The 22,398-nt window shown below is 45.3% G+C and overlaps 1 long non-coding RNA gene across 1 annotated transcript; it reads right to left on the reverse strand.

Annotated features, from left to right (window-relative positions):
- Nucleotides 1–9,091: 9,091 nt before the first annotated feature.
- LOC109766735 (uncharacterized) lies at nt 9,092–15,763 on the reverse strand. Its single transcript, XR_012182420.1, has 11 exons — nt 15,449–15,763; nt 15,122–15,362; nt 13,735–13,851; nt 13,547–13,642; nt 12,692–12,781; nt 12,298–12,412; nt 11,186–11,339; nt 10,931–11,075; nt 9,500–9,696; nt 9,294–9,418; nt 9,092–9,213 (listed from the first exon to the last, which is right to left on the reverse strand). It is a non-coding gene; the product is annotated as an uncharacterized lncRNA (long non-coding RNA).
- Between the last annotated feature and the right edge of the window lie 6,635 nt (nt 15,764–22,398).

The raw sequence follows: 22,398 nt of genomic DNA on the forward strand, positions 1-22,398 counted from the left end.
TGCATGAATGCAAGTTCCATGGTTCCGAATGTTACCATCAAGATGGGCGACTATAAATTTCAGTCTTCTCCAATTGTTCTTGGTGACTCGGATATTGATCTTATTCTCGGGATGGACTGGCTTTCTAAGCACAAGGCTCAACTTGATTGTGCTTCCAAGGAAATTCAATTGACACACTCGTCTGAGGATGTGATTATTTTTGCCGCTCGCGATGAAACCATTCGGTTTTTCTCTCTCAATGAGAAGGGCGAATTGAATGCCATCTCTCAAATTCCAGTCGTTTGCGAGTATCAAGATGTCTTCCCAGAAGAGCTTCCGGGTATGCCTCCGCACCGGCCAGTTGAGTTCGTTATCGAACTAGAGCCTGGCACTGAACCCGTTTGCAAGCGTCCATACAAGCTTGGACCCAACGAGCTGAAGGAATTGAAGAAACAGCTCGATGAACAAGAACGTCTGGGTTTGATCAGACCGAGTTCTTCTCCATGGGGTTGTGGTGTTCTTTTTGTCAAGAAGAAGGATGGCACGGACCGACTTTGTGTCGACTACCGTCCATTGAACAAGAAGACAATCAAGAACAAGTATCCACTTCCCAACATCAATGAGCTATTTGAGCAACTCAAAGGGGCTAAAGTATTCTCGAAGCTTGACCTTCGTATGGGTTATCATCAGATTCGCATTCGTGAAGAAGATATTCCCAAGACAGCTTTCAGAACAAGCTTTGGTTCTTATGAATATACTGTCGTGTCTTTCGGCCTTGTCAATGCTCCTCCAGTGTTCTCTCGGATGATGAATTTCATCTTCAACCCCTATACCAATGAATTCGTTCTGGTGTATCTCGATGATATCTTGGTCTTCTCCAAGAATAAGCAGGATCATGCCAAACATTTGCGATTGGTGCTCGACAAGCTCAGAGAGTATCAATTCTATGCGAAGTTCTCTAAATGTGAGTTTTGGCTCGATGAAGTTCTTTTCCTTGGTCACATCATCTCTGCCAAGGGCATCGCTGTTAACCCCGAGAAGGTGTCCGTAGTTGTGGATTGGGAACCTCCTCAAAATGTCAAGCAGCTCTGCAGTTTTCTGGGTCTTGCAAGCTATTGCCGAAGATTCGTTGAGAATTTCTCCAAGATTGCAAAACCTCTTTCCAACCTCCTACAGAAGCATGTGAAATATGTCTGGTCTCCTGAGTGTGACGTTGCTTTCAACACTCTCAAAGAGAAACTAGTCACAACTCCTGTCTTGACTCCTCCTGATGAATCCAAGCCGTATGAAGTTTTCTGTGATGCTTCTCTCCAAGGTCTCGGTGCTGTGTTAATGCAAGAGAAGAAAGTTGTGGCCTATACCTCTCGGCAGTTGAAGCCCAACGAGAAGAACTACCCCACTCACGATCTTGAGTTGGCGGCAGTTGTCCATGCATTGATTACGTGGAGACATCTCTTGTTGGGAAGACAAGTGGACATTTTCACTGATCACAAGAGTCTCAAGTATATCTTCACTCAGCCCAACCTCAACCTCAGGCAGACTCGATGGGTCGAAATGATTCAAGAGTACAATCCGAGTATTGAATATACTCCAGGCAAGGCCAATGTCATTGCAGATGCTTTAAGCAGGAAGGCTTATTGCAACAACTTAATCCTCAAGCCTTTCCAACCGGATCTTTGTGAAGCTTTCCGCAAGCTGAATCTCCAAGTTGTTCCTCAAGGCGTTCTTGCCAACCTCATAGTATCTCCTACTTTGGAAGATCAAATTCGTGAGGCACAACTCCTTGATGCCATGGTGAAGAAGGTGAAACGTGGTATCGACAAGGGTCTTTCCAAATACAAGTGCTATCGCATTGATGACAGAGACACTTTGTTCTTCGAGGACCGGATTGTGGTTCGTAAAGGTGATCTAAGGAAAGTCATAATGAACGAGGCGCACAATTCTCTTCTGTCCATTCATCCTAGAAGTACGAAGATGTATCATGACCTCAAGCAGTCGTATTGGTGGACTCGAATGAAGCGAGAAATTGCTCAATTCGTGAATGAATGTGATGTCTGCCGAAGAGTGAAAGCAGAACACCAACGACCAGCGGGTCTCCTCCAACCTCTTGCTATCCCAGAGTGGAAGTTTGATCACATCGAAATGGACTTCGTGACTGGATTTCCCAAGTCCAAGCGCGGAAATGATGCTATCTTTGTTGTCATTGACAAGCTCTCTAAAGTGGCTCATTTCCTTCCTATCAAAGAATCCATCACAGCAGCTCAGCTGGCAGAGCTTTACACCTCCAGAATTGTCTCCTTGCGCGGCATTCCACAATTGATTTCTTCAGATCGTGGAAGCATCTTCACCTCTAAGTTCTGGGACTCCTTCCAGAAGGCCATGGGTACTAATATTCGCTTCAGCACAGCTTTCCATCCTCAAACTAGTGGCCAAGTCGAGCGAGTCAATCAAATTCTTGAAGATATGCTCAGGGCTTGTGTCATTTCCTTTGGCATGAAATGGGAAGATTGTCTTCCATATGTTGAATTCTCCTACAACAACAGCTTCCAAGCGAGTTCGGGCAAGGCCCCATTCGAGATTCTCTATGGCAGAAAGTGTCGTACTCCTCTCAATTGGTCAGAGACTGGTGAACGCCAACTTCTTGGCAATGACTTAATCACAGAAGCTGAAGAAATGTGTAAAGTCATCCGTGATAATCTCAAAGCCGCGCAATCGCGTCAGAAGAGCTACTATGATAGTAAGCATCGTGATTTGGCTTTCGAGATCGGAGACCATGTCTACCTCCGCGTCTCTCCAATGAAAGGCACTCGTCGCTTCGGTATCAAAGGGAAGCTTGCCCCTAGATACGTGGGTCCTTTCAAGATCATTGGCAAAAGAGGCGACCTCGCCTATCAACTTGAGCTTCCTTCCAACTTCGCGAACGTGCACGATGTGTTTCACGTGTCACAGCTCCGCAAGTGCTTCAAGACGCCTGAGCGCACTATCAACTTCGAAGAGATTGACCTCCAAGAAGATTTGTCTTATCATGAGCACTCCGTTGCTATTCTTGAAGAAACTGAGCGCAAGACTCGCAACAAGTCCATCAAATTCCTGAAAGTGAAGTGGTCGTACCATTCCGACCGGGAAGCCACCTGGGAACGCTAGGACCATCTTCGTTCCGAATATCCGGAGTTCTTTCAGTCCTAGATCTCGGGACGAGATCCTCTCGTAGTGGTGGAGTGTTGTAACACCCCGCATGTAACTTGCCATATTTGTAACTCCGACTCTTGCCATTTTCGGCTATGTGATATGTTTTTCCCTCCGTTGTCGGGTTTTGTCTTTCGTTTTGTATTTTTTTCATGTCATGCATTTTCATATCATGTCATGATGTGCATTGCATTCGCATACGTGTTCGTCTCATGCATCCGAGCATTTTCCCCGTTGTCCGTTTTCCAATCCGGCGCTCCTATCTCCTCCGGTGCACCCCTCTTGTTTTCTTTCGTGTGCGTGTGTCAAACTTTCTCGGAATGGACCGAGGCTTGTCATGTGGCCCTAATATACCACCCGGAGACTAGCGGTCAAGTTTCGTTCCATTCGGAGGTCGTTTGGTACTCCAACGGTTAACCGGGCATCCGCAAAGTCCATTTGAGTGTCCAGCAAAAAACCCCTCTAAAACCAGCCCAAAACCCACCAAACTCTCTTCCATGCTCTAGGTCGTTCGATCACGATCGTGTGGGCGAAAACAGCACCTCATTTGGAGTATCCTAGCTCCCTCTACCTATAAAACTCCATCTCCCCCAAAAACGGAATCGCAGTCTAACCCTAGCGTCCTCCACCTCGCGCCGCCGGACAACGTCCGCCCGCGCCGGCGGACGAATCGCAGCGCGCCACGTGGCCCGCCTCCGGCCTCCCACCGCCGCGGCCCGCAGGCCCGCCGGCCCGACGCCTCGCCGCGCCCCTCCGCGCCCGCTGCTCCTCCCGTGCGCCGCCGCCGCACTCGCCGGCGCCGTCGCGGCCTCTCCGCCGCCGGCCGGCGCGACCCCGTCGCCTCGCCGCCGCGGCCGCCCCTCCTTCCTCCGGCCTCCCTCCGCCGGCGCCTCCCCGCGCCTCTTCTTCCCCCGCGCCGCCGTCCTCTTCCTTCGGTCGCCGGCCCGAGCTCGAGGAGCTCGCGAGATCTCGATCTGTACGTGAGCCCGTTGACTTTTTCTCGCCCCTAATTTTCTCTTAAGTCTTGAAATTATTCCAGCATGTGCCTCTGTTCGTATAGCTATAACTCCGTGCATGTAGCTCCGATTCGCGCGTGTAATATGCCAAATTGTTCGTCTCGTGATGCTCTTCATTTTGTTCAATTGCACCATGTTCATTAGAGGTCATCTTGATGCCCAAATCTCTGTTGGAAGAGGGCTAGTTGCTGTTAATCTCTGGTTCTTATCAGAACTTGGAGATTTGTCATTTTTGTATCATTAAATATGTGCATCTTTTGAGCATGAGCTCTACATGTGTTTTGAAGTATGCCATGCCATCTTTCCAGTGGTGTAGTCCAAGTATTTTTGTGATCTCTGTGGTGACTAGCACAAGCATGCAAAGTAGGCCCCGTAATATTTCTGATTTCAGGGACTTGGTGATTTCTCTAAGTCCTTGTCTGCTGTAATTTTGTTGCCATGTAAACTTGATGCTACAGAGAGATCCATGCATATTTTGGAGATGCTCAGTAAGGATGTTTTGTAGCTATAGTTGTAATTGATCCATTCCTGCAATTGTTTGCAATTATGGAGTGCCATAGCATGACCCAATCTTGCTCTACTTTTGCTATAAAATATTTCTGGCAGATTCTTAACATGATATGCAATTTTGCCAAGCTTATTGTAGTTGATCCATACATGCTATGCTTGTGTTCTTGCCATGGTTAGCTTCATACACATGCCATCTTGCTGTAGGTGTGCTTAGTTTGTCATGCATTGCTCTGTAGTGTGTGCATAAAGCTCATAAAGAGGCCTACATATTAATATTTCTGCCATGCTCTGTTTTCTGCTAAGTCTGAAACCTGATAACGAAACTTGCTATGTTTACATGCTTGCCATCATATCTTCTGGTCCGTTTTGGCTTATGGTCAGTAAGGGACTTTTGTCATGTGCTTTTAGTACAATACTACCATGCCTTGTTTTGCTATGTTAAGTTCCTGTAGCATGTTGATTTCGTGCTCTGAACATTGCTACCTGATGCTGTTTTCTGCCATGTCCAGTTTTTCACTAAGTCTGTGAACCTGTAATCTTTTGCACTTTTGTCATGCTTGTTTGAGCTTGATATGTTGTGAACTAGCCGTAGCTCAGTGTTCATATTTTGTCAAGCATCTCCTGTAGATTACTGCCATGTGCTTTGTTGCTATGTTGGGGTGCTGTAGCATTGTTGCTTGTTGCATTTCAAGTGCTATCTTGCTGTTTATCGCAGATTCGTGTCATTCTTGTTTTGCTTGCCATTTGCAAACCGTGCATCCGATTCCGGTGATCTTTATATCGATTTCGACCGAAATCACCTCATCTTTCCAGTGGCATGCTTGGTTTGCCAAGTTACTGCCATGTTCATCATTTTCCTTCCGGAGCACGGATATGCATCGCATATCATATCTCGCATATCATACATGTTTTGCATCATGTTGCTTGCGCATTTCTCGTTGTTGATTGTGGTTCCGTTTGTTTGTGTTCTTGTCTTGGGTAGAGCCGGGAGACGAGTTCGTGAACGAGGAACCTGTCGAGTACGCTTACGAGGATCAAGCTTTCGACAACTCTGAGAATCTTGCAGGCAAGATGACCACCCCTCGAAATCACTTCTATCTTTGCTTTGCTAGTTGTTCGCTCTATTGCCATGCTCCGCTACCTATCACTTGCTATATCATGTCTCCCATTTTAGCCATGTCATCCCTAACCATCCTTTCCTAGCAAACCATTGTTTGGCTAAGTTACCGCTTTTGCTCAGCCCCTCTTATAGCGTTGCTAGTTGCAGGTGAAGTTGAAGTTTGTTCCATGTCGGAACATGGATATGTTGGGATATCACAATATCTCTTATTCAATTAATGCATCTATATATTTTTTGGCAAAGGGTGGAAGGCTCGGCCTTATGCCTGGTGTTTTGTTCCACTCTTGCCGCCCTAGTTACTGTATACCAGGATTATGTTCCTTGAGTTTGCGTTCCTTACGCGGTCGGGTGATTTATGGGACCCCCTTGACAGTTCGCCTTGAATAAAACTCCTCCAGCAAGGCCCAACCTTGGTTTTACCATTTGCGACCTATACCTTTTTTCCCCGGGTTTTCGCGAGCCCGAGGGTCATCTTTATTTTAAACCCCCGGGCCAGTGCTCCTCTGAGTATTGGTCCAAACTGTCAGTCGCCGGTGGCCACCAGGGGCAACTCTGGGCTGGCCTATCGGAAGCTTGGACAATCCGGTGTGCCCTGAGAACGAGATATGTGCAGCTCCTATCGGGATTTGTCGGCACATTCGGGCGGCTTTGCTGGTCTTGTTTTACCATTGTCGAGATGTCTTGTAAACCGGGATTCCGAGACTGATCGGGTCTTTCCGGGAGAAGGTTTATCCTTCGTTGACCGTGAGAGCTTATGATGGGCTAAGTTGGGACACCCCTGCAGGGTATTATCTTTCGAAAGCCGTGCCCGCGGTTATGAGGCAGATGGGAATTTGTTAATGTCCGGTTGTAGATAACTTGTCACTTGACCCAATTAAAATACATCCACTGCGTGTGTAGCCGTGATGGTCTCTTCTCGGCGGAGTCGGGGAAGTGAACACGGTCTGAGTTATGTATGACGTAAGTAGGTGTTCAGGACCTCTTCTTGGTCATTGCTAGATGACGTCCGTTCCGTTGCTTCTCTTCTCGCTCTCATTTGCGCATGTTAGCCACCATATATGCTTTTGCCGCCGCAGCTCCACCTCTTTGCACCACCCTCTTCCTATAAACTTAAATAGTCTTGATCTCGCCGGCGTGAGATTGCTGAGTCCCCGTGACTCACAGATTCTAGCAAACAGTTGCAGGTGCCGACGATGCCAGTGCAGATGATGGAGTCGATCTCAAGTGGGAGTTCGACGAGGAACGTGGTCGTTACTATGTGTCTTTTCCTGATGATCAGTAGTGGAGCCCAGTTGGGACGATCGGGGATCTAGCATTTGGGGTTGTCTTATTTTCATCTGGATTTTGACCGTAGTCGGTCTATATGATTGTATTTTGGATGATGTATGAATAATATTTATGTATTGTGTGAAGTGGCGATTGTAAGCCAACTCTTTATCCCATTCTTGTTCATTACATGGGATTGTGTGAAGATGGCCCTTCTTGCGACAAAACCACTATGCGGTTATGCCTCTAAGTCGTGCCTCGACACGTGGGAGATATAGCCGCATCGTGGGCGTTACAAAAAATGTCTCCTCCCACTTAATGCACATCGCCGGAAAGTCTGAAATAAATCAAGGAAAATGCGAGCACCAGTGTCAAGTCTAGGACATGAACTCTGGTGGGTTGGGAATAGCACTGTCCTCCTAACCATCCAATAACAGTTTGGTTTGTGTGGGCTTATCTTATTACTAGAGGTGTCTTGTTTCATTGAAATCGCGTGTAGAAGATAAAGAATCCTCTTAATCTAAGCTTTTACTTTATTCCATATTAACCAAGTTACATCATAATAGTGCAACTGTTAGTCAAAGACTTGTTGTAATGAAACCTAATGCATTTGATAATTTAAAACAGAGGGATAAAATAGGGTAAATGAATGTCAAATCTATGGTGATAAGAAGAAACTAGACCTTCCCACAAAAAAGAAAAGAAGAAGAAAGAAGATATTGTCCTTCTTTCAAATGCTCATTAGCCAAATATCTTAGACCTTCCCCGCACAAAAAAAGAAAAAGAAAGTGGAGAATGTCCTTCTTTCAACCGTTCATTGGCCAAATATCCTTGACCTTCCCCGCACAAAAAGGAAAAACAAAGTAGAGATTGTCCTTCTTTCAACCGCTCATTGGCCAAATATCCATGGAATGTGGTTGGACAAACACTAGGTGTGATGTATGTTGAATTTGGTGTTGCCATGGAAATAGAAGTATGTATAATAACAAAGTCGTAGGTTTTTTGGGTGTTGTTGTATTTTCATGAACCATATGGAAAACATAGCAATAGGAAGGCTTGTTTTCAAAGAGTAATGTTGTGGGGGAGCTACCAATGTTTTTTTCCTAAGCCGCTGGTTGGAATCATGGGTGATATTACATTAAATGTGTGGTGCAATTTTTTTTATAGTTGGTAGCTAAACGAATCTCAAATGTCATTATTGGTCTTCAAATGCCAACATGGCTAAACACTTGGGATTAGAGTGATTGGCAATGGTTCATGATTCCTTATTTATGTTGGTTGTCCCATGTTGTTGCTTTCATATTTATCTGTTGTAGAAATCTTTTCGATATCTTAGACCCATTTTTTATCTTTAATTAGCACTGGGCTAGCTCCCTAAGCAAGTACTACTCACCTGATATATATAGTAACCTAAACAAATTGCATCTGCACATCCTAAATACAAACATTTTGCTGTCTTCTATAAATCTATATAATAAGAAAATAAAAGGACCAACAAAAAAGGAGGTCCACCCACAAATGGAAGTAAACCACACAACAAAAATGTCTAACCATCATGCAAGATATATCAAATTCATACTATGATGTAAAGCTATGCATATAGAATAGACTTTGCACCTTAAACCATTAAGTTAAACCACACAGGTATAACCTATGGTACAAACTCAATGGAGTCACCCAGTCATATTTAGTACAACACAATCAGCAATCATGAACCAAAGTTAGTACTATAGTAATTTTCATTACGCAAGTAAGTGTAACTGAAATAATCCGCGGGGGGAGGGGGGCGTACTTTAAGATATAGCAAGGGAAAGGGCAATGACAATGTAACCATTTCCCATCAACACTACCAACTCTGAGTATTGGACCCTAGCAAGAACATGATCCTCTCTCTCTCTCTCTACCTACCTTTCATTCAGAACCAAAATCTTGATCCTAATCGACTGCATAGCACAAAAGTTTATATATTGTCCGAAAAGAGAATTCAAATTCATAAATGGTAAACACTTATGAGTGAAACTTAAAGAGTCCATCCAATGATTCTTAACAGCAAACCACTTGTAGCATTTAAATCCTAACTAATCAGGGTAATCATTCTTTTCTCAAAAGGGTAACCATCTTAACAGCAACCCACAACTACAAAACCAAGAAAAAACTTAGTGATTCTAAGAGGCATGAATGAATAGCAAAAAGGCACAGGACAGAGAGATACGCACACAGAGCGTGAGACATGAGATCATCACAGTAGCACCCCATGTTCAACGACTTGCAGCTCTGGCTTGCCGCTCAGCCGACGGACACAGCACCCAACGCTCACTGCATCCATGACTCTGTTGGTTCACTATATATATGGAGCAGCAGAAAAAGGGGGTCAGAACTGTGTGTATGGACGTTTGTGAGACATGAACCTGGGATGTAGTACCTGAGCGCACGCGCAACGCGAGTACGAAGGCTGATGCCCCCAATAGAGCAGCGGCGTGAGCCACGACCTGCGCTTCTCCAGTCGACGGAGACGGCACCCATCAGCGCTACCATGCTCGACCACCACGCACACGTTGTCGCTACATTCACCTCCGAGAGAGCCCGGGAGGAGGCGCCGAGGCCATAGGGAGGAGGCGCCTCGAATCAAACACATCAAAAAAAAGATCCGCTCGTGAATGAAAATTCACTCTAATGGGCTATTGCAACAAAAATAGAATACATTTAAATTAAAATGGGACTACCTAATGTTAAATGTCTACTCAGATGGAATTATAGGAGTATTTGTTTAGATGGTGAATTTGATTAAGTTAAATGTCTACTCCTTTAGTGGAGCAGTCTTGAGCCACTAACTGCAAATGTTCAGGTTCTAAAAATGTCCGGTTTCTGAAAATGTCCAGGTTTGGACTTGTAATTGTACTATACAATTTAGGACAACATGCACATGATCAGCAATAGAAAAAAATAAAACAACAGAAAAACAGGACACCACAGAGCTCTACAAACCGAAAATTATACAGGCTGTCTCATACAGTAAAATTATGGAGTCGGATCAGACCTTTTTGTGTTACTGTCTTTCAGAAATGACAGTACAAGCTAAATTCTAGACAGTAAAATTCAGTACAAATGATATTCCTGAACCCCATATACCTAAAGTTGCATACAGAAAACTCTTGGATAACTACTTTTGAATGCAATAAGCTTGTAGATCATTTTTACCTTACCGATACTTTTTGAAATTGCATCAAATAGCATAAGCTCATAAATCTGACATCTTGGATCATGGAAAAAATTATAAATAGCATACTGGCAAAATATATGTGAAACTGAATCATTACACCGTTGAGTCTATTTGTGCTGATGAAACTGAAACTATAAATCAGACATTATCGGAATAAAAACAACAAATAAAAGCAAGTGGACCTAGGTGAACTTTTTCATCATACCACGAAATAACATAATGCTTGTATTTACATGGAAGGCATTACTTCTAAATTTCTAATTTACATAGATCTTGTGGATAGAACACTAATATACATCATTTTCTTAGAAGAAGAAAAAACCATGGTTTCGCTGCACAGAACAGAAGACCAAGCGTATATATGTAATAAGCTATAGGTTGTGCAGATGTGTTAGCGACTCTACTATTTTTACAGAAATGATGTGGCCAAAAATAGAGAATATCAACAACTTCTAAAGGTCTATGAGACCATATAGTCTGATATGCTCATATAATCTAGTTGCAACTAATATATGATTACATCAAAATATATCTGAATTTAGGTTCAGTTTTACCCTGAATTTGGAGAGCATACGGGTGGTTTGTCATTTACAGATTAAGAAAATAAGGGATAGTTATAAAATTAGAATGTACCATTTGGAGCATTAGGCTTTCAACTTGGTACAAAAACTCAAACTGATCTAACATTGTAAGCCACGCTGAAACTTGATCTTCAAAGCATCAGGCTAAGCACTCTCTGAAACAACTTATTAACTGCGAAAACTTTACCCATATAAATCTGTGACAAAAATAAAAGTGCTCTTGTTAGGATAATCCACATACTACAACAGTTTGGTGAAACAAAGGGATATGCTAGAGAGAGAAGGTTCAAAAGAAGCACAGATTCACCTGGGACTTAGACCTTTCCTCCTTTGAGTAGGTAGTAGGTACTATATCAGTCTACACACTCCATTGAATTATCAGTGGTGAACATGTCCTCTAGTGTACACCTCCCTAGCAATCAGCTCATAACCCAGGAAAACAACCCCTGCTGACGGCTGACCTGACCTCCAACACCAACAGACAACAGGATTGATTAGCTTAACCAAAATCGTCAGCAACTAATGCGTAATACTAATTCCTAATGTCGCAGTTGCCGGCTGGAGTTATACACTTCGTTTAATTGGACAGTACCTACACAATGACATTGTTCAGAAATCAAAATCGTGTACACCAGAGATGTGATGGAATCAGTCACAAAACAACTGATTCTGTTGATTTCTCCCTGTCGATGATGGTGGAAATTAACCCAATCTCCTAGGAAGAAAAAATTGCTCCTATCAAAAACATTTGTTCAAGTTAAATGTGCTTTTTGGCAAGTTGGGTTCATGCATTATACCAAAAGGTTGCCCTAGTAGTCCCGAGAGTCTTTTCAATTTGAGGTTTAAGTCCCAGTAACCCGCCAATTTAAAGCATAGCTGAAGAGATAACTCTCCAAGCAAGATATATATCTTTGCTTTTGCAACATATAGACATCTTGATGGTGTACCCTCCATGCATACAACATGCCACACCAGCTATTTGATGCTAATACTTCCCTGTGCCTACTTGACCTCAGAAAAAATATCTATATCTTGTGGAGAACATTGCAACGGTAGCATTTCAAGCCTTTGAATGAAGTAAGAACGGCTCTACCAGCAGATATGTATGAAAAGTACAACTCAATTATCAAACATAAACATCTAATGCAGTACTATCTAGCACAACCGTGCGGCAATTCAGATACACAAGGGCGCTTAATATTGGCTGGTACCGGGCAATCCGTGAAGAATGACTCTCTCAAAGCAATAACCAAACGAGCAATGCAGATAACTTGACAGTGCTTATAATATGGTACTGCATTTCCTTTCTTCCTCTTTTATGCGACGGTTAGGGTACTACACTAATCCGTGAAGGCCGAAACGTTGTTCAAACATGTTCTGCAAATTAAAGAACAAAGCACCCATAGAATAAAACCAAACCTGGGTAATCTGATGAGCATCCAGTTCAAAACCCTTGTTGGAGACTGATGGGTCACTGAGGCGCTTGCATTGTTCCACCTGCTCACACGCATGCCTCTCATTCCTTATCTTTTCCCTGCCAAATCACAGATGAACCAGGTGATGGTCAGAGAGCAATGAGGCAAATCATCCTGAACACGAGGCAAAGCACCAAACCAATCAAAGGAGACGCAACTAAATACACAAATCGAACAAAGAGATAACTCCTCTGATCCCCACAATACCTGCAGAATCCACCACCACGAGATGTTTTCGAAACCATAGAACGTCACAGCGGCGGAAGCCAATAATAAACGACGGGTACCAAATTCGACAAGAAAGACGGGCACAAGATGCGATATGACCAGGAACCTACTCGATTTGCAGGAGAAGGTGCTGCGAAACTGGATGGAGCTCCTCCCACTTGGTCATGTACCCCGCCCGTTCCCCTTCCGCCGTGTACAACCTCACCATTGAAGGAAGTAAATTAAGTGTCAGCACCAGGAGGGAGGATGAAGGAAGTAAATTAACAGACCATCCAAGCTTACAAAGACCGTAAAAATTATAAGAACGCGCCTTAAAATAATTCACCAACCGAGATTGGCATAAAACCAAAAACGAAATTCTTGTAAGCTAGCTTCCTGAACATACTACTTATTTTAGATTTCTAGAAAGTTGTGTCTATATACATCTTGGTGAAGAAAATCTTGTGGCTAGAATTCCTATTAATACCCGGATAATCAAATACTGACACTTGACTATAAAGAAGCAATATTCATATCTACTATCTAATATAAATGGAATACATTGGATGGGTCAATTATTTTCCCATGTGTACTGTCTAATTACGCAAGCACTTGCATTACAGACATGATTACAGGTTGACCTCAATGGTGATCGCTTATGTACTCTGAACAGCAAGAATGACCATGTTCATCAACTTCCACATTCAGCCTGCACTCAGATTGACTAATATCGAATGTTGGTTTAAGTTGTTGATTGAAAAACTAACAGAGATAAATCACATGCCCTATCTACCATTTAGGACTTAGCTGCTCTTTACCTTGTGTTTCCTCAATCGAGATCAATCAGTCCAAAAATAGAAACATATTAACTATAACAATAAGGATTAGAGGTAACATCATAAATTTAAGCAAATGTCTGCCATTCAAAATAACGAAACAACAATGCAAATGATGCTTGGAAAATCCAATTAGTATGTCCATGTTACCTAACCAGAATCTCTTATGTAAATTTAACAATGTAAGGTGCTTCAGGAGGCATAACATCAGTTTGCATAGTTTATAATGTAAGAAGCTTTCCCGAGCTGCACAATGAACATGTAAGGTTGAAATCAAATATGCAGATGCAAAAGAAATACAGAAGTGAAACCGAGTTCTGGAGAGTTTGTTGACATACCAAATAACACAGTCGGCAGACAGATATTGTCACATAGCCATTAACCGATTTACATCAAACCCCATGAAAGCCAGGAAAATGGTGCATTAGAAATAACCGTGACGTTTCCAGTGACATCTGTGAGCAGGCAACACAAAGTGAAAAAGTCAATGAGTACATGATATTTGAAAGCCATGAAAGGGTATGCAACTATCTAAATAATTAGCTGACTACGCCAAAAGCAATAAAACCCTCTGGTGCGCCACTCGATTGATGGAAATATAAAAAAGGTCAGGCTGAACTATTATTTTGGAGTGGATGAAAACTCTAAACATGTATATAAATGAGTACGGTATGATGTTCTTTCAGTTGATGCCCTACATTGTGCTTATGAGTTATGAGAGAGATGACCACTCGATCCTTGCATTCCCCACCAGAAAAGAAAAATAAAGCCATCCTAGCAGATGTGGTTAACCTACATTTACACATACATAAAAAACTAGTCAACTTATGGCAAAAGAGCTTATGATGTAAACAAAAAGAAGAATCACCCTAGATTCAAGCAGCTTCAAATGGGGAGGCAGAATAGTAAGAATACAAAACAAGAAAACTGGTGCAGCCCGACACTACAACGTTCAGTGGCACAGCAGAACAACCTCTGCCTCAACCACCTCTTTGAAAGTGCATCTTGGAGCAAGAGCTATGATTGGAAAAAATGGGAGCATTGTAGCATAAATACCTACATACGCTAATTACAATGTTAGTCACTTCAGACCCTTAGATAGCCTAAAAGGAGCAGTTTTTGGTTTGTCTATATATATCAAGAAAAGGAACAAAAGATTTCTCTGCAAATAGCAAAAGAACTATATGATAAATCTGCCCCCATCAACGCCAAAGAAAAAAGAAGGTACCAAACAAATTAAGAAAGACAACAAAACATCCTTGGAATCTAGCTAGATATGAGTATCTATTGGATAGGAACAAATAGACTTCCCATGCAAAAACAACCAAGGTAGCCAACAAACCTAAAAGGACAGCAAAAGAATCTACTCTATTGGAGCCTAGCTAGATCTAGACACCTCTTAAACCCAATTTGCAGGAACCTAGCTAGACATAAATATATGAGCAAGTCCTAAAACCCATTTAAGAGTGTAGAAACCAACTGTAATACAAACAGTACCGTTGATTAACGTATGAACAAAATCGATAAATCAGAAACATGGAAGTAGAAGGTCATTATGAACTAAACCTTCATGACTGTTTGGGGCAAATTACACTGTAAAATCAACAACAGTAGATGGTTGCACACCTCCAATTTGAGATGTGATTCCATTGGAGCACTTCCTTGCAAAAATAAAGAATGCCACACGATGAGAAAAAAGATAAATCCTGAAGGGGTAGAGCTCACCACATCAGGGGTAGGAGGAGGGAGCAGCCATGAGGGCTCATGCCTCGTCCACCTGCAGCAGCAGCTGCTGCTGCTAGTCCAAATCGGAGCAATTGACCCTATCCACCAGAGGAGCAACTGACCCTGTCCACCAGATCGAAACCGGACCTGGTTGGCTTCCTCTTCTCCTCCTGCTTCCTCCCTTCTCTAAATCCCTCTTTCATCTCGTGCTAGGTACATGAGGCCGGTAGGGCTTACCGATCTAGAGGAGAGGGGAAAGCAGTTAGGAGCCGCAACAAGAAGGGATCAAAGAAGAGGAACGTGAGAGAAAAAGAGATAGAAATGAACCTGCAGATAATCGCCCGACATTCCCAGCAGCGGCTCACGTCTCACGCGCTCCTCCTGCCATGTGCAGGCGAGGACGACGGCAGCGGCCCCAGCGGTGGCTCCACGTCTCCCGTGCTCCTCCTGCCGTGTGCACGCGAGGACCACGGCGGCGTTCACAGCAGCGGCTCCACGTCTCCCGCGCTCCTCCTGCCGTGTGCACGCGAGGACGATGGCGACGACGCCGGTGAAGTGGACGGCGGGGATCCGGGCAGGCCACAAGAAGAGACGACGGCACGTCGGCCTCGTCGCCTGTGGCCCCCATCTCTCAAGATGGGCGGCGTGAATGTAACACCCACGATGCGGCTATATCTCCCACGTGTCGAGGCACGACTTAGAGGCATAACCGCATTGTGGTTTTGTCGCAAGAAGGGTCATCTTCACACAATCCCATGTAATGAACAAGAATGGGATAAAGAGTTGGCTTACAATCGCCACTTCACACAATACATAAATTAAACATACATCATTCAGAGTACAAACAAGGTCCGACTACGGAACCAAAATAAAAGAAGACAACCCCAAATGCTAGATCCCCACTCGTCCCAACTGGGCTCCACTACTGATCATCCGGAAAAGAAACATAGTAACGACCACATTCCTCGTCGAACTCCCACTTGAGCTCGGTTGCGTCGCCTGCACTGGTATCGTCGGCACCTGCAACTGTTTCGGAAGTATCTGTGAGTCACAAGGACTCAGCAATCTCACACCCGCGAGATCAAGACTATTAAAGCTTAAGGGTAGGAGAAGATAGTGAGGTGGAGCTGCAGCAAGCACTAAGCATATATGGTGGCTAACATACGCAAATAAGAGCGAGAAGAGGAGCAACGGAACGGAACGGTCATCAACTAGTAATGATCAAGAAGTGATCCTGAACTCCTACTTACGTCAAACATAACCCAAAACCGTGTTCACTTCCCGGACTCCGCCGAAAAGAGACCCTCACGGCTACACACGCGGTTGATGCGTTTTAATTAAGTCGAGTGTCAAGTTCTCTACAACCGGATATTAACAAATTCCCATCTGCCACATAACCGCGGGCACGGCTTTCGAAAGATAATACCCTGCAGGGGTGTCCCAACTTAGCCCATTATAAGCTCTCACGGTCAACGAAGGATAAACCTTCTCCCGGGAAGACCCGATCAGTCTCGGAATCCCGGTTTACAAGACATTTCGACAATGGTAAAACAAGACCAGCACAGCCGCCCGATGTGCCGACAAATCCCGATAGGAGCTGCACATATCTCGTTCTCAGGGCAACACCGGATGAGACTGGCTACGAGTAAAAACAGCCCTCAAGTTTCCCCAAGGTGGCCCCGCAGGCAGCGCAGTTCGGACCAACACTCGAAGGAGCACTGGCCCGGGGGGGTTAAAATAAAGATGACCCTTGAGTCTGCAGAACCCAAAGGAAAAGGGGATAGGTGGTAGCAAATGGTAAAACCAAGGTTGGGCCTTGCTCGAGAAGTTTTATTCAAAGCGAACTGTCAAGGGGGTCCCATAAATCACCCAACCGCGTAAGGAACGCAAAATCAAGGAACATAACACCGGTATGACGGAAACTAGGGCGGCAAGAGTGGAACAAAACACCAGGCATAAGGCCGAGCCTTCCACCCTTTACCAAGTATATAGATGCATTAATTAAATAAGAGATATTGTGATATCCCAACATATCCATGTTCCAACATGGAACAAACTTCATCTTCACCTGCAACTAGCAACGCTATAAGAAGGGCTGAGCAAAAGCGGTAACATAGCCAAACAACGGTTTGCTAGGAAAGGTGGGTTAGAGGCTTGACATGCCAATATGGGAGGCATGATATAGCAAGTGGTTGGTAGCGCGGCATAGCAATAGAACGAACAACTAGCAAGCAAAGATAGAAGTGATTTCGAGGGTATGGTCATCTTGCCTGAAATCCCGCTAGGAAGAAGAACGAGTCCATGAAGAAGACAAACGGATGTAGTCGAACGAATCCTCACAACTCCGGAACGAAACCGAAGCTAACGAGAGAAGCAACCTAGAAAGAAACAAACAACATAGTAAACAACCACCACATACACATGGTATGATGCACAAACAAGTATGATGCATGTCCGGTTTAATGAGGCATGGCATGGCAAAGTGCAACAAACAACACTACAAATTAAGTGGAGCTCAATATGCAACGAGTTGCATATTGACGAAACACCACATCAATTATTTAGTTCTCTCTCGGTTATGTACCCAACAATATTAAATGTTGATTAACATGGCAAGAGGCGAAGCATAAGTAAACTAACTATTTAGGCAAGTTTAAATGAGGCCAGAACAACAAATAACAATTCTAGAAAATCCCCACATGCATATTTTAGATTTGGTACTGTTCTGCCTACAACCATATTTTATTGTTGTTAAATAGGAAAATAAAGTGCAACATCTTAATATATGCATTTTTCTACCCCATTTACATATAAAGTTTATTAAATTCCGAGTTACGGTTAATTAGTTATGGAATAAATCATTTTAACATGGCATTCGAGCAAAATTAAACAAACAGCATTTTAAACATTTTAAACATGGATGCAAGCAGCATATTATGAAACTAGATAAAATTCTAAGCATTTTTCATATATAGATTAATTAAATCTGATGCATGATTAATTAGTTATTATATGCATGAACTCAAGGGGTTTTCTGTAAAACAGACGTTCCTGGGATAATAGCTAAAATCACAGATCTGAAAAAAAACACATCGGGCTAAAACTGGGCGGACTGGGGCGCTCACCATGGGCCAGGCCCAGTCGGTGGAGAGGCCCCGCAGGCCTGGCACGGCCTTGGCGCTGCTGGGCTGATGCGGGTGAAGGGCGACGCGGTCAATGCAGAAGAAGCAGAGCCCTCGCCGCGGCTGCGATGCAGAGGACGCAGGGAGCGGGACTTGGCGCTGGCGTCTTCCTGCAATGGCCGGCAGCGAGCGGAGCTTGGCAAGGCGGCGACCGAGGCGACAAACTGGAGGAGGTGCTCGGGCGGCTCGGCGGCTTGGCGAGGGGAGAGGTCAACGCGGGCGTGCGTCTCCTCGTTCGATGCAGGGGGCTGGGAGGATGCGTCGCTGCAGCTGAAGCAGAGGCATCGCCGGCGGCGGCGGGGACGGCTGGATCCGAGCAAGAGGCGTCGAGGGAACCGATGGCGAGGTGCAGGCAAGGTGATGGCGAGGCGAAGGACTCCGGCGAGGACAGGCGCGAGCTCGGGCTACAAATCGACAGGACTTGGGTCTCGGAGCAGCGGGGCGGTGGCCATCCATGGCGTCGGGCAGGAAGGCCCACGGGCGGCGAGGACGGCGAGTGGACAAGGCGCAGGAGAGCAGAGGGCCTGCGAGGCGGCGCAGCGAAGCAGACCCCAGCGCGGGTCTTCAGCGGCAGAAGGTGAGGCCGGAGGGCGGGTCCGTCCAGGAATAGGGCGGAGGCGAACTGGGCGTCGCGGCGATGAAGACCATGGCGACGGCGTCGTAGCCTTGGTGGTTGTCGGCGGCAGCGCTGGTCTTCGGACGGCGAGGCGAGGAGGAGCATGACACAGGGGCTCGGGTGCTGCTGCTCATCGCCGGCGGGGAGGCACGGCTGGCTGCGCGAGATGGAGGCGCACGGGAGGAGGTGAGGTGCGGCCAGCGGGCGGAGGAGACGGAGCCGAGTGCTCCTGCTCGGGGTCTCGGGCAGACGAACTGCAGGCGCGCGGGGTGGCTGCGGGATGGATGGATCTGGCTGGTGGTTGGCTCGATGGGGAAAACGAGGAAGGTGGAGAAGGTGGCGGCGGCATGGGGATTGATGGATGGGACATCTCCCTAAAATTTAGGGTTTGGTCCGATTTGGTTAGGGGCTGCCCACTATATATAGTAGGTGGCTAATATGAGAGGGGATTAGCCCCTAGATTTTTATCGGACGGCTTCGGGTGGTCTAAACAAAGAATGGATGATGTTTAGGATAACTCGGGATTGTTCCGGACCCACTGGTCATGACCGTGCGGTTCGGGGAAGTTTTTGGACAAGGCAGCAAAGAGTGTGGGTTGCGCGGAGAGGTTATGCGGCCAGACAAGAGGGAAGCAAAACCCGGTCGATCTGGGAAAGGACACCGAGATGAAGGAGAAGCGGCACTATGAATGGATGCAAGTTTTTTAGGAAACATGCAATGCAATGCTCATGATGACATGATGAATGCAACAAACAAATAAAACACACGGCGGTCACACAAAACATGGAAGGTGTCTGGAGCGTCGGTCTCGGGGCGTTACAACACTCCACCACTACAAGAGGATCTCGTCCCGAGATCTAGGATGGCACCGGAGAAAAGCGGAAGAGGAAGAGAAGAGGTAAAGCTAAGTTGCTTCTGTGACAAACGAGTGAAACCACGAACCTTGAGAGATTGAACGAACGAAAAGAGAGAATACAAGGGAGATGAACGAGATTGAAAACACTCCGTTATCAAAGAGGAACAAGTAACATTGCGAGAATCTTTGTAGGTTGAAGAATATGAAACAAGAGCTTAACGGATCAAAAGGAATATGAAAGCACACCGGTAGAAAAGAGAAACAAGGAACTCCATGTGAACCTTGGAGTTTGCAAAGCTATGAATGACGAGAACAATGGATGAGAAGTACATGCAAGCACTCCGGTTGAAACGAGATGTACAAGGAATGATAAGGATCAATTACGATAACGCTCCGGTTGGAAAATGGAAAGAATAGAATTTGAACTTGGCAAAATGAAAGCACTTGGATGAGACTCCGGTTAAAAGAGGAATGATAGACACAACACTCCGGTTAAAACAAGATAAAGAAGGAATAAGAATGATATAATTTGGGCAGCACTCCGACTGTAAATTGAAGGAATTGAACATGATCTTGACAAGATGAGAGGATACTCGATGAAATTGACAACACACTGCCTCCGGAACTAATGAAAGAATGGCACAAGGGGTAAGAAAGATTTCAGACAGCCCTCCTGTCGTGGAATTATCATGGCAGATGTCCTCGGGCTAGGACTTAGTCGTGGAGCCATCGCAACTAGGAAGCTTGAAGGGGTTAATGCGGGACAAGGAACACGAGGGTTATACTGGTTCGGCCCCTTACGGTGAAGGTAAAAGCCTACGTCCAGTTTGAGATGGTATTGATTAGGGTTATGATCACCAGGGAGCTAAACTGCTATGCCCGGTTCTCAATGAGATTGTTCTTGTTCCTAAACCGCTGCTGGGTCGTCCCTTTATATAGAGAGGCTAACGCCCAGCAGCCCTTAGAGTCCCGGCCGGCTCATAAGAGTGTCCGGCTCGGACTCTCAATCATACTTGCCTTGCACTACAAGTTCTACCATAATAACGTTTGTAACCACGGGCCTTAAGCCATCTCCGGGTCTTAAGCCCATCTCTGGCCCATCGTCTTCAAGCTTGGCTCCGGGCTTCTGGTAATGACCATTAGAGTAACCCGGCCCCTCCTGGCGGGTGACTCTAAGGTCTATATCCTCAACATTAGGCCCCAGATTGATTTGAGCCGGCTCATGTCAATCTTCAACTCTGCCGACAGAAAAAATCTCCGGCTTACCATTCATGTGAAGGCCATAACCCGGCGTGACGTCATCCTCTGGACTCCGGATAATCCGCCGTGACATCATCTTTCATTAGGCCCGTTTTTTACTCCACCAGATCCGCAACGGATCCTTGCTTTTACTGTCATCCTGAAAATCGAGGCACCGTGGGGGGAGATAACCACGCCGTGGTCTCCTTGAATCTCGCGCCCACTTATGACCTTGCCTTATAAATAGGCCGGCCCGACGGGCTCTCGGTCACTTCCTCTCCATCTTCTTCCTCGTGCCATCGCTCCTCTGCCCGAGCTCCGCCGCCGTCGCCGCCGCGGGTCTTCTCGTCATCACCAGCTCAGGCCGCTGCATCACCCTGAACGGACCAGAGAAACGCAACAACCTCCGCGGCCCTCCAGCTCCAGTAAGTCTTGCTTGTCCTGTAGGATAGATCTACCGTAGGGTTCGTCCGTGTTCTTCGTGTTCATCGCCATTGCCACATACTCCGGTAGCTTTCCTTCTTACTGCTCCTGTTGATCTTAGGCCTGTATAGACTTACTGCGGTAGTCGTTGAGCACCCATTTTACATGCAAACAAACTTCTTTCTACTGCATAAAGACCTCCTTCGAATTCAAGAACATCCACTCGTCTGTTTCTAGGTCTAGAAAATTTTCATTTCACCCGACCATTTTGATCCAAAAAAGTTACTGCAATATGTGAAACCTGTTTTACCACACTTAGTAAAAACTGCAACCATTGAATCTTGGCGGCTTACAATTCCGGTTTAAAGAAACCACGCGCCGTAGAATCTTCTGATTTAAAGAAAACCATGCTTTGTAGAATCCTCCGGCTTAGCTGTGATAAGGCCGTAGATAATCAATTTATTCTGAATGCCCCTGTAGCTTAAATAACCCACTGTACCAGAGTATATATCATTAGTCCCCTTCATAAGCCGCCACCTTAGTTTTGAACTGTAAATCTCCGGCTTATAATTAACCCGGAAATTTTTCCTTTTTGTCATAGACCACCAACTTTCACCATGCCTCCCAAGGCTCCCATCACTTGCAACTGGATGAGGTCCAACGTTACCAACGAGACCCTAGCCAATTTTGTTAAGTCCGGATATCTGCCTAAGAAGGAAATCATGTCCTACCGTGCCCCTGACCCGTCAGAAGAGAGACCACAGCCAAAGGACGGGGAAGTAGTGATTTTCGCAGATCATATGAGCCGGGGCTTCGCACCGCCCGGCTCAAAGTTTTTTAGGGACGTGCTCAACTTCTTCGACTTGCGGCCTCAAGATATAGGGCCCAACTCTGTATCCAACATCTGCAATTTTCAAGTCTTCTGCGAGGTTTACCTTGGAGAAGAACCTAGTCTGCTGCT

This window comes from Aegilops tauschii, chromosome 4 (assembly GCF_002575655.3).
Source record: "Aegilops tauschii subsp. strangulata cultivar AL8/78 chromosome 4, Aet v6.0, whole genome shotgun sequence".
NCBI classification, from domain to species: Eukaryota; Viridiplantae; Streptophyta; class Magnoliopsida; order Poales; family Poaceae; genus Aegilops; species Aegilops tauschii.